This window comes from Streptopelia decaocto (assembly GCF_964273445.1).
Source record: "Streptopelia decaocto genome assembly, chromosome: 3".
Lineage (NCBI taxonomy): Eukaryota > Metazoa > Chordata > Aves > Columbiformes > Columbidae > Streptopelia > Streptopelia decaocto.
The window spans coordinates 41304592-41317319 of record NC_138656.1 but is presented as its reverse complement, the minus strand read 5'-3'; positions in this window follow the sequence as shown (position 1 = coordinate 41317319).

Sequence of the window (12728 nt, the reverse complement as noted above, 5' to 3'; positions counted from 1 at the left end):
AGCATATCACTGCTGTTCTTAGTGAACCTCTTCTGGTGGAAGCAAGGTTGATCTCACACTTCAGGGCATTGCCTAGAACACTTCAGTTACAATTTGGACACCAGGTCCTGAAGCATTTAACTCTTCACGTGTGCAACGTGTGCCTGAGGTTGGTGAATCAATTGAACTTCATTTCTGGTGAAAATACCATGTGTACATGCAGGCCTGTAACCATGAAAATTGTGTGAAATCAAGCCTCCGTACGGTTGACTTCCCTCTTTGTAGTGCACTGGTGGGAAGGCAGATACCGCTGAAGCACTGAAGGTTAGTGTGATCTGAAGGCCTAAAGCACAGAGCAGAGCGCTCTGGTCTCCCTATATTTTGTTAACTTACCAAACTCTGTGCTTAGCTCTGGTTTTCTAATTTCAAGAAAAAACTGAGAGGCTTCAAAGAGAAGCTGCACGAATGACCAGTGTCTTAACCAATATAGATAATGTGCTTAAAGTGACAGACTACCTGACCTAAGTAAATAAAATTTTTTAGAGTGAAATTTCAGTGGTGATTTGGTCACAGTATGCACAAGCTGTTCTGTAAACAGAAAATGGTTAAGAAACGTTTCTTTGGTGTCATACACAGAGACAAGTATAATAAGATCCAGCATGTGGAAGCTGAAACAAGACAAATTCAGGCAATACATTCAGCTGAGAACTTAATTAACCATTGGAACAGCTCACATAGGCTTTTGATAGGTTCTTTGCCACTGGAAATACAAAAATTAAGATCAAAGCACAGCAATTAGATTTGACATCATGAATTCAGGGAAAGGCCAAGTGTTAGGTGGAAGGCCGGAGTGCATAATAACATTGTTCCCATCTGGCTTTTGAATCTACTAATCTTGATGAAGAATACATGTCCAATGCAAGTGTAACCTATTCGTACTTGTCTGGTGAGTTGTGTTTATGGTTGCCTGGGGAGGATATGGTGCTTTTTTATTTCTGTATCCTGGACTCCTGTGAGGACATGGAAATTACAGGTATCTGAGACAGATCTGGAGCAAGATACGGTTCAGCACTACCTTTCCATAGACTGGAAATGAGCAGATCCAAAGTGCAGTATAAAGCTGCAAAGTTTATAATGGTTGAAGTTGCTGCTAAGGCACGGTTCTTTGGTTGAGTGCTCCAGCTCCATCTGTAGTTCCCACCAAAGTGGGAATACTTCTGTTCTGTGGAGGACACAGGGTCAGTGTTAGATCATCAGCAATGAGGCACATTTCTAGCTCCATATTTGGGGTAACCACAGGCCAGGCTCTGTTCCTGTGTCTCCTAGTGTTGCTGTCCAAAACAAAACAAAAATCATACATGCCTTTCCTGTCAGACCTGTAAAGGATGGCAAGCACAGGAGTGTGATGCTTCTATGGCAGATAGACTTCCTAGTTTCAAAACATGTTTAGAGTAGGTAAACTGGTGGCTGGAGGAGGCCAAAGTAAAAATTCAGTGTGTATGCACTGCAGTGACTCACAGTGCTCTACTCAGCAAATGTTATACCAACTTTACATACAGAGTAAAATAAATTAATCTTTTCAGCAGTGTTCTGCAGTGATCCTGTAACAACACCAGAATTATGAAGAATGCATTCCTGTTCCTAAGCAGTCTAAGATGGAAAAGCTGGCATCAGTACTCACTATATTGCTAGGCTGAGGAAGAAAAGCAATATGTGCAGATGAAGTTTAGCTCTTTGACCTGAGACTGACATCAGCTGGGATGGGATTTAATTGAGGAAGGTGCCCTTGAAATCAATAGGACATTGAAAAGAAAGTATTTTTAGCAACACATGGCAAAAATAGCACTTATGAACTAACTGTTCATTTCCATTAACCCAGGCTGAAGCCTGAGTGTTGAGATCCAGAGTCCAATAGAATCTGAATTAGAGGAAGCCAGAAGGCATGTTAGAAAAGGAAAATCTAGGATTTTTCCAACGGAGAGGGGTTCAAATTGAGAGTTTAGCTGGGAAGTAGAGCTGGGCGCTGCATGTTTATTTTGGTTAGTGCAAAGGCAAAGTAATGATTCTGAAAAATTGAGGAATGGTGTATCACTCTTTTTGGCACTGGGTGAATCAAAGGTTTCATTATTTTTAAGGTGGCAAAATTGTCCAAATATGAGTTTAGTAAAATGGGAGTTTTAGAACAAAATTATAAGCAATGATGTAGATGAAAGTTTACAAGGGAATGGGCAATGAAAGTATGTTCATGGATAAGCAGAATATGCTGTAAATGTATCTTGTTGAATTGCAGGGAAAAAAAAGCCTGTTTATTACTTGCTGAACTGGGAATTGAGTAGTATACTTAAGAGCAGGATAGTTGAACCAGAAGAAAAAAATGTTGTCTTCAGTTTAATAAGAAGGTTAGTTATTAGTTTATTATAGTTTATTACGACTCATATACCAGTTTTCAATAAAGAGTTTCTATATTTTGTTTGCAATCTTTAGTGAAAACTATTCACCTGAAACACATTTCTGAAGGCACATACTCTGTATTATCCTTTAAAAGACTGAGATTTTTTTCCCCATAACTAACACATAGGTCTTAAAGCCAGAACATTTTTTCATCTATTCCTGCCTTTGTCATCTGATGTGATCATAACAAAGTCATCTAATTCCTTTGTACCTCAGTTTTCCCTTGTATAAAAGATAGCATGTTACTTCATTCTCCCAGCATGCAGCATCATTTGATCTCACCAAGCGTGGTTCTCATCCTCGTGCTGGTAGCTACTATCATAGCTAGACTCTGTTGGAACCAGCAGTGAACTAAATTCACATTCCTGAATGAAATTTATAAATTACAAGTACAAATAATGCATTCTTAAAGAAAGTATTAATATGAAACAGTAATTTTCCAAACACCTCCTCTTCCCAGGGGAATAATGAAGTCAATTATTTAATTCATGAAGAAGAAAGCAGTTTCTTCTCTGCCAGAATTAAGTAGCAAGAGCTCATACCTTGGTTTTCAGGAAAGGATTTTGCTTACTGGCTAGACAGGTGTTGAATTATGTGAATGTCTTCCAGAGTTTTAAGTGTTGAAAAGACACAAACACAACTGTGTCTCCAGATGAAGATCCTGTTTAGTGAATAAAATATACCGGATGACAGTCTTGCCCATCTTGGTGAGTATTACCACAGCATTTAGCTACATGAAACAACTTCTTGGACTAAATCATACGTATAGGTAGCTGTAAAGCACTTTCTCCCCCCCCTCCCCTGTAGCTGCATACTGGTCTCTATTAAATATTTTCCAAAAGACTAATTTCAAGGAATTTCCTGAATGAAAGGTGACAGTGAGAATGGTAAGCTTAGAAACAATCCACAGTAAGTAATCAGTAGGAGTCCTGTACCATATCAGAGATGTTGCAAAGTGCACCTCTTTTGTCTGCTAAAGTTTGGATTCTGGTTAGGTGAGATGCACCCCAGTAGCCAATACGGTCTGGAATATTTATCTCAATGAGATAGCGGGCAAGATGCTTGAACTGTGAGAATCTCCTTGATATGGTAACTCACAGATGTTTGATTATCCCACTTAATATCCCACAAATTGCAGTGATGAATACTGCAGAAATATGGATATGTAAAATGCTACAGTTGTCTTGAGAAAGCCTGTGATACAAGCCTATTAAGACGATTTTATTGTTGTTGATATATTAGCCTATTAATATCCATTGCTCATTGTAAATGCTTATTAGGTATTTAATCATATAGAATGGAGAAGCCCACAAACCAGCACATGCTGGCATTTATTTGCCCATTTAGTTTGAAGACAAGATTTGTTGAACTGTAGTTGGATTACGTTTTTTAAACATGTGGCATACAACAGATGTTGCCAGTCAGCCTGTATTCTCTGCTTTTGTGACTATGGGATTAATAGGTAGCTATTTGTTTTGAATTATTTACTATGTCAGAAGCAAGGTCAATATATAGATTATTACTATGCAGACATGAACTTTGCTGTACTTTGTTTCTGAGTCTGATTTATAAAGCACTGAATTCTGGAATCATATGGTGATCTGGAGATCTTAATTTTGAATTCAAGTCCTTGTATAATGAAAGGAATTTTCACCTCGGCCCTCAGGACCTTCATCAGTGTCACTTTGTTCATCAGCCAGAAGTGGCAATGCCTTGACTTTTTGTTGCCCGAGAGTGACTTTGCAGGGGTGGCAGTTATGAAATGTGTAATTCTATTAATAATTGAGCAAATCTGACATAGAGGCTGCTGAGACAAATTATTTATGGACCTTGCAGTCCAATTATTTATGAACATAGCAGTTATAATCAAGTGTGAAAAAAAGCACTTTGAATGTGAACTCAGAACCTGGTATGACTTGGATTAGTCTTTGATTCAATTTGGAAGTATATGATGGCTTTTTGGCTTGGCATCACCGAAAGTGCGCTAGTGTAGATGAAGAAAAATTCACTCTGTTGGCTCTGTTTGGGCTGAGTTCATTACAACTTAATATGCCACTGCTTTGACCTAAAAGAACAATAAACAAAAAACTTCTGTAGTGATGTAAATGATATCTTTATAAACAGAATTTCTAGTTATCTATCTGTTGTGCTGCCACCTCCTCAAGAGATAGCATGTTTTGTAATTCAGTCCAAACAGTCTAAGAATTTCAGTCAGATTGAACAAACTAAATAATTCTCTGCTCTCTATACTCTATGCATTCTTACAAGAAGACAATACCTGCAGATATTTTGGGAAGATTTGCAAGGCTTCTTCTGAATGCTTATTGCATTTCTGAGTAAAGTACTATTAAGTGCAACTGGAGCTGTTCCTTGAACTTTGATTTTTAGGGGTCCAGGATTTCAGCTTCCAGTTATTACCAGAGAAATCCATAGTGTGTAAATAAAGAACAATGAAAGAAAACTGTATTGTGTTTAAAAATAATACTATGGAGATGAAAACATTTCACTGAAAAATCACCTTACGTGTATAGTTGAACATAAAGGACATGACTCTTAGTTCACATTGATGTAAATAATCAGCAATCTCTTCACTAGTGCCATTGGCATGTATATTTGTGCAGCTTTCTTATTGAAGGCAGTTGTAAACTCTGCTAAAGTAGTTACTGAAACAGGGTTAAAAGCTGTTTTGCATTGCAGAAATAGAGCAAAACAGCTGCAAGGTGGCAGTAAATCTGACTCTGTGAGGTTACACTGACATAAAACCAGCATGATATCAGTCCAGGTTCAACATATTTACACCAGTGTCAAGGTTAAATCAGATGACAGAACATCAAAATAAAACCAAAATAATTTTTAAAAGCCATCTCATGACATGGGATCTTTTATCTAATGTAAGATTTGAATATTCTAGAGAGCTCACAGAGGCTTTATCATCATTTGACATTTATGTCTGATCAGACTGTCTTAAAGCATAAATTATACTGTGCCAGATAATCTGCAGCAGAACATGTATCTTTGTCGTGGTATAAAGGATTCAGAAATTCATGAAACTGTATGCTATAGGACTGCTTGATTCAAATAGAAGGGTATTCACTAAGTTCATAAAAAACTAATATTTGCCTTCCTTAAGCACACTCAGTAATTCAGTAGGTCATCATATTTAAATAAAACCAAATATTTTCTCTACATTAAGTTGTATGTAGTGAATCAATAGTAAATGGTTTGTTATAACTTTTGAATTGGAAATTATGAAGCGCATATAATGAAAATGCCTAGTAGAGGCTTGAAAGTAATTGAGTGCTTTCTGGAAATACTCTTTTTTAATTTGATCCTTTTATACCTATTATTTGAAAGAATTTATCTCTAGTACTCAAGATAATGTCACAATATACACCTAAGCAACTGGTAAACCAGCTGATGAACCTAATCTTTTGTCTCATCGATGTTCTAAACAGCTGTGGGCGTAACTGAAGCTAGAGTTTATTCAGTGGAGGCATAATGAAAAGCAAACTATAGAGTTTTGAACTTGTTAGGACATCAGAACAGTATTTGAATCTTGTAACACAGTGGAGATCAACCATACAAAGTAACAGTAAGGGAATAGTTAAGAGACCTCTGCCTTATATAAAGGTGACTGAGACATGGACACAAAGCTTGAGTAAGGGCAAATTACAAAGAATTTTAAATCCTGGTGATGTGGAAATGAAATCTCATCACTAAGAGAAAAGAAAGAAAGAACAATATAGAGCAAAAGAAATCCAGTCTAGTGTCCACGAAAAATTAGCTTACTGGAAAAGATAGATAAAGAACCTGGTGAAAGTATTGTAGATTTTCCAAAGCAGAGGAACTGTAAAAATTTTAATTTGTGAAAAATCATGAATCAGACCTCACTGGCACACTCCTGACTGTCTATGTGGAAAATGGTTTCAAAGTGGCAAAGGTCAGGTATCTGGGAAAGCACATGAAATTTTGAAAGTTTACTTATGTTTTAATCTTTCTCCTTTTATAAAGTTTTTTCTTGCTAGTGTTTAATTTAATCTGCAGATTTATTTCATTATGTACAAGAATTCTAGCAGCTAAGAAATAACAAAGGCATTGTTAACTATTAGCTGATCTTTATTTGTTGCTACAGTTAATGCTTCTTAGCAGAATAAGACTGTGCTGTACAGATCAGGCCACTTGATATTTCACCTTTATGTCTTTTCTCTTTACTTGATTTTTCAAATAATTTCATTTCCTGCAGCAGAATGTTTTCTTTGAACTCGATGTATCAAGCATAGAAGCCTTTACAATTAAAATGTTTCCAAGTTGATAATACCTGTACAGCTGTACACGCACCGATGCATGCCTGCATGTACACAGGCACTGCAGGAAGCAAGACTGGAGAAAATACCAACTCTTCTGCTAAGGAAAGTAGTGAAGAGTCAGTACAGTGCAGCCCTAGTCCTCCATAAGCTTAGGGAACCTTTTAAGATTCCTAGATTAAAAAAACCCTGGAGCTGTCTTATGAAAATAAGCAAATTTCTTTCAAAGGATTTGCTTTTTAAAAGCCCAGGGTTCAAGCCCAGGGTAGATTACAGGTGCTAGGTTCAGTACAGGATTCAGGACAGTCACATGAAGCAATATAATGAATGAATGAGACTTGCTGATGGAAACAGATGCCCTGTCAGGTCATCCAGTGCAATCCCCTGTGGAAGCAGGTTTATTCTCTGCTGTATATCTTCCAGCTTCAATTCTACTACATGGAGCCGATAGCTCATTTTGCAGTGGTGTGTAACTCTGAATCCTGATTTCTTATCCCCTGAGTGTTAGCTGTTTGGGCTTATGTGATAAAAGCACCCCGGTTTCACAGATGTCAGCTATAATTATTATAATTTCTATATGTATTGCAGTTTGTATTTCTTCCAGAGATGTCAACCAGAACTGAAGCCAGAACTGAAGTGCGGCTAGAGGGACATACCAGTCTATGTAGTTTTCTGGTTTTGTTCCCCTGTAAAGGTTATTGTAAAGAAGATGATGCATTTAATACATGTACATAATCTAAGAAAAACTGCATATTGTTTGTGATTCTTCTGGAAGACTTTATCTTTTCTTTCCTCATATTTTGTATTACTTTAAAGTAAAAGTATTTGTCAGACTGATGAGAAACTTCATGCTTTCAAGTCTGCAGTGCAAAAAGAATAACTAACGAATGTTGCCTCCATCAAACATAATCACCTACTTTTTGTAAGTATGCAAATAACCCACTTGTAGATTGCCCATAGACTTAAGCTCAACACTCTTTTGAGTCCTTTATTTGTTTGCAGCCAAACTGCTCAGCATTATGTAGGATCCAGTCCTTTCCAGGAGAGTAAAAAAGGGTACTAGCTATGATATTGTTGTTGTTGGAACCTGCAGTTCTTTGGATTGCATTTATCTGGGCATGTTTTACTCAAGTGGAAACTTACAAACAGGATTACACCCAAACTATGATGGCATATATGGGGGTTTTTTGTGTTTGGTTTGGGTTTTTGTGGTTTTGTTTTGTTTGTTTCTTTGTTTTTTTTTCTTCAGGTAACACACATAGTGAGTGGCTGAGATGCAGACAGCTTTGTGCAGACAACCCCAGTGCAGGCTCCTGCTGGGAAGGAGGTCATCGGCCAGGTGGGGAAGTGTCAGCCTTGGTTGCACCTTGGCAGAGTCTAATGCTTGAAGTTGATGATGTGCTGTCTTCTGATCTTCTGAGTTCCCTCTTTTTTTTTTTTTTTTTTCTTTTTTTTTTTTTTCTCCTAAGGGCTTTTTACCTTGACATGTTGGTATATTACCCTTAAGTTTCTCCTACCTATCCAGAAATTTTGCTATTGTCAAATTAAGCAAAGATTTCATTCTCTGAATGTATCAATTGCTACTCTTTCAAAATCCTAAATATCTTTCAGAAATTCCATAGGCAAACAGCAGGGTTTCACATTTTTCATTGTTTGTTTGCATCCTCTGCTGAATATGAAAAGCACCATTGTAAAGCTGAAAGACAACTTCACAGCTTTGAAACAAGTTTTAGAGCCTTTTACCACTGGATTGCCTATTTAGATTCATTCTGCATGAGTAGTCAACAAAATTCACTGCGAGTTGATTATCCTTTGGTGGCTTCTATGAAATGAGTCTGGTTTTGTGGCTGGTCCCTTGGGTAATTATTCCTGACTAAACCCCTGCTGTTAGTGACACAACTCAGAGCTGTTGTCCTACATGGTACTCATGAACTACTTTCTTAATGGTGCAGATCAGGTCTTCCATTATGGAATGAAAGGCATTGATTAATCACTTCGTAGCTACTTTCTTTGCAGATATCCTCAGTCAATACATATTGGGTAGAATCTCTGTAATTTCGCCTTGCACTTCTTGAAACTGTTTAAAAGGCACAACTAAGTATTTGAGGAAAAACTTCTGTGTAAAATAGAAGAGCTGTAAATGAGCTTGGTTACCATTAAAACTGTAAGGGCCAGACCATATACAAGGAAACATGTATGTAAATAAGAGCACAAATAAAATTGCTAGTGATGTATATTCTGTGAATATGATTGGTCAGTATTCCAGTGTATGTAATCCTGTGGGTTGAATAGTACTTTGCCCTTTACAATCCTTTTTGAAATACTTGAGTGTAGGTATTTTGCAATAGTAGATTCAGTCTCAGGAGAGGAAGTGTTAAGGTTGTATTTGACACTTCACTGTGTACATTGAAGGACTTCATTTATAATGCCAGTTGACCATTTCAAACTGTGTTTCTGACAGCTTGACACTAATGCAGGCTATGTGTCACAAACAGCTGAGGCAGCTCTGTGAAGTGACAACCATCTGGAGCTTTCTGCTTTTTTTCAAAGTGGCAGCCTTTTTGTCCTCCTTCTTTGAGTATTTCATTCAGTTTTCCTTCTCTATTGTCAAATAAGATAAGTAACAAGAGCAGCATTTTGCTTTCCACCCTCCTTGCCATGATTTCTCTGGATAATTATCAAACACGTCTGTGTTCATGTGAGCTTTTGATGCCAACTGGGCAGAGAGAATTCAAGAGCAAAGCTGTTCTTTCTGCAATTAACCAGCAGAGACAGAGCAAACAATTAACTTGGCACAGTCATGTCAGAAGTAAAGTGGTGGCAGGCTTCTTGGGTCAGATTTTTTATCATCTCTTATAACTGAAAAATGCCACTAAGTCACAATGGCTTTGTGTCATGCATGCTTTCACTGGCAATAGCAACGCTACAAACCACAAAGCAGTGGAGAAGCAGGCCCTTAAATCTCATCGCTGAGGCAACTCCACTGATGCCCCATACATGGCTTAAGCACGAACCATCTGACATCATTTAGTGGGACATGATTTTCTTGATGTTGCTTGTTATTTTTATTGTCATTAATTTGTACCATTGGCTTCCCTTGTTAGGCATTTCATTACATATTCATACACACATCTGTTATTGGGCAAAAATCTCCAGTGGGAGCCAGTCTGGGTGCCATTATTCTGCTGTGCCTGCATTTTGGCAGCAGTAACAATCATTTACTACTCAGGCAAAAACCTAGGCATACTTTCTCTGTTTTGTCAAAGCCAGCACTCAAAATAGTACCACAATTTCTTCTCTGCTTTAGAAAAGCCTTAGAACCAGATGGGTAGAGATGTTGTTTGGCAAGGTTCACCTTTGACTGAGTGTGCTGTAGCATGGAGCACAGATCAGCAGAAGAGGGTTGTGTTGTGTCCCTCCATGTATCATGCTGAATTTCAGGAGCACTGTGCAGGAGCAGAGGGATTTCCAGTGTGACTGGGAGGACTGAGTCTCTCCAGCCAGTACATGGGCAGTGTGACAAGGAAAGACAGGACACACAAGCCCCGAGACAACAGAGGCATTTCCCATAACCACAGCTCTGCATCTGAGCACTGGTAGGAGTCAGGCTGCCCTATCTGTATAGTACTGGGGTCCCATAGCCAAGAATCTTGGCAAAGAAGAGAGATTTAGTCCCTGTCCTCCTTCTCTTTAAGTCCATAAACCCCTTAATTTTGGTACCCTTGAGCAGTAACAGGCTGCTCCTGTTCGAGAGGCTGCAAAGTTGTGCTGCATGCATAGGTGCTCACCATCTGTCTTAGAAGTAAAGAAGCTGTGAGATAATGGGTAAGGGGCAATTTTCAATCCTGCTCCCTCACATCCCAGCCCAATGAATCTGTGCCAGGAGTGCCCACTTAGCAAGGGGACAGAGGTTTATCTGGACTAGACGGAGCACCCTTCAGCCTCACGTCAAGATGTGGGCATTCACAGAAGGAGGTGATGTCCCTGCCGGTGCTCTTCACTTCTCCAGGGTGTATTTGTGCTGAGTATTATGCACAGCACCCTGTAAGGTCAAAGGAAACTAAAGTTTAAAGCACCCTAGAAAACACAATTTTTGTTCAGTAGAGATGTGGAAATTGGGCATGTTCTCTAGCTCCTGTGTTTGGCGGCATGCTCTGGACGTGTCTCATTTGCAGCCAGATCTCAGTGCTCGCCCTTGCTTGTTGCAGTCTCTTTTCTGTAAGAAGTAAAACAGTGTTCGTAGGCTAGAAGGAAAACATGTTGGTGCTTTAACATATCTGCAGTTCTTAGGACACAGTGACCAAGACTCAGTGACAGGCTAATACATGGGCAAGGCTTACCCTACAGTCTTAGCAAAACCTTGGTTATTTTACTATGACACAAATCCCAAACAGAACTATAGTCCTAGCACATGTGTACTGTACAAATATACATTAAGACAGTAGGCTTTGCCCTTAGGAGTTGAAATGGAAATTCTATGTGGAGACGAAAGATGAGAAGAAAAAATTACTAACAGGCCATCTGAAACATAGAGAAGATGAAAGACAGGAAGCAAACCTGCCATTTATCAGAAATGCTAACACCCAAAGCTCCTGTTTGATGCTTAGGCATTGGGGTTGACGAGCTTCAGGCCATTTGCATAGGACTTCACTGGGAGAGCTGAAGAGTAACTTGTGGCTTTTTTGTTTGTCTGTATCGTTTTTAGCTAATTGTCTTCAATAACCTAAAGAAGGTTTGCAGATATCAATGCTTAATGATCAAAATTTACCACTGAAGAAATTTTGATGATTTTAAATGTAACTTTGTAGCAGGTGATGGATAACTTGCTCCTAGTCATGTAACTTGGTAGCCATGAAGTACAGAATGATTCAGATCATCTGCCTTTTGTTCCATCAATTTCTTTGTCTCTCCACCCCTTTTAGTCCACTCTTGCCCATTTGTTTTCCCTTCTTTTGTTCTCACTTAATGGTTTTTAATGTGGAAAGGGAAGAAGAAAAGTGTTTAAAAGTAAATCTTTCAGGTTTGGGAGTTTTCATTAGAAGAAGCTAAATGGAAATAATGAGGAAGTAAAATAAAGAACATTTACACATTTTTTGGGATATGTGCACAAAAACCATGTTTCTCTTTCTGCATCCTTTCAAATGAGGTTTTGTCTGCATTGTCAGCTGGTAACAATGAAGGCTGATGTGTTGGAGCTGTTGGTGTTATCAAGGACTTTATGAGGAACCCAAAGTCTGAAAGCTGGTATTTAGTTTTCAGTGCATGGAGAAGTATTTATTTTCTTTTTGGCTCTGCTTCCCATATTTCTGTTATTCAGGCAGCCATCATAGATCTTGATCTGTGGGGAATATTGGAAAGTGTTAGAGACTTTAAAGCAGTGCCAGCTCTGAGGGTTGGCTGTGCACGAACCTCAATCACATGCAAAGGTTGTTTCCCTGGTAGGACCTGAACTGAGACCTTAATTCAAAAGGAGTAACTCTTGCTCACAGCATGAAAGAAATGATAGTTACACGTTCACTTTTACACCTCTAGCTACTACAGAGGCAGACTCTCTGCTAATATCTGGCAGTTTTTTTGTGGTAATAGGCCTAAAGTGTTAGTTTTAAGACATTTTGCAGAAAATAAAGGTTAAGCAGTGCTTCTGAAGAAAAATCAGTAGTCACATTTGAGCAGATAACCTTCTGGCTTCCCTCATCCCAGAGGAGGTGCGATAGCTGGGTACACAGCTGAGGGAGGGAAGCGTGCTGAGAACTGAGGCTTCTTTCCTCTTCTGCTGTCAAGTCTTTGCAGTCTTTGGAGGAAAGTGCATTCTAAGAGGAGGCTGCTATAGTGGGCTTCTCCTTTATGTCACAATATAAAGCTGTTTCCTTTGGTTATGAAGTCTTTCTAAGTCCCAATTTCCCATTCAGTTGAAGTGTCTCTCAGCTGTTATAGACTGTGTCTGAGTTATCAAGTACCTCTTGAAAAGCTGTGTTAATGTTTTTTCTAAAAAAA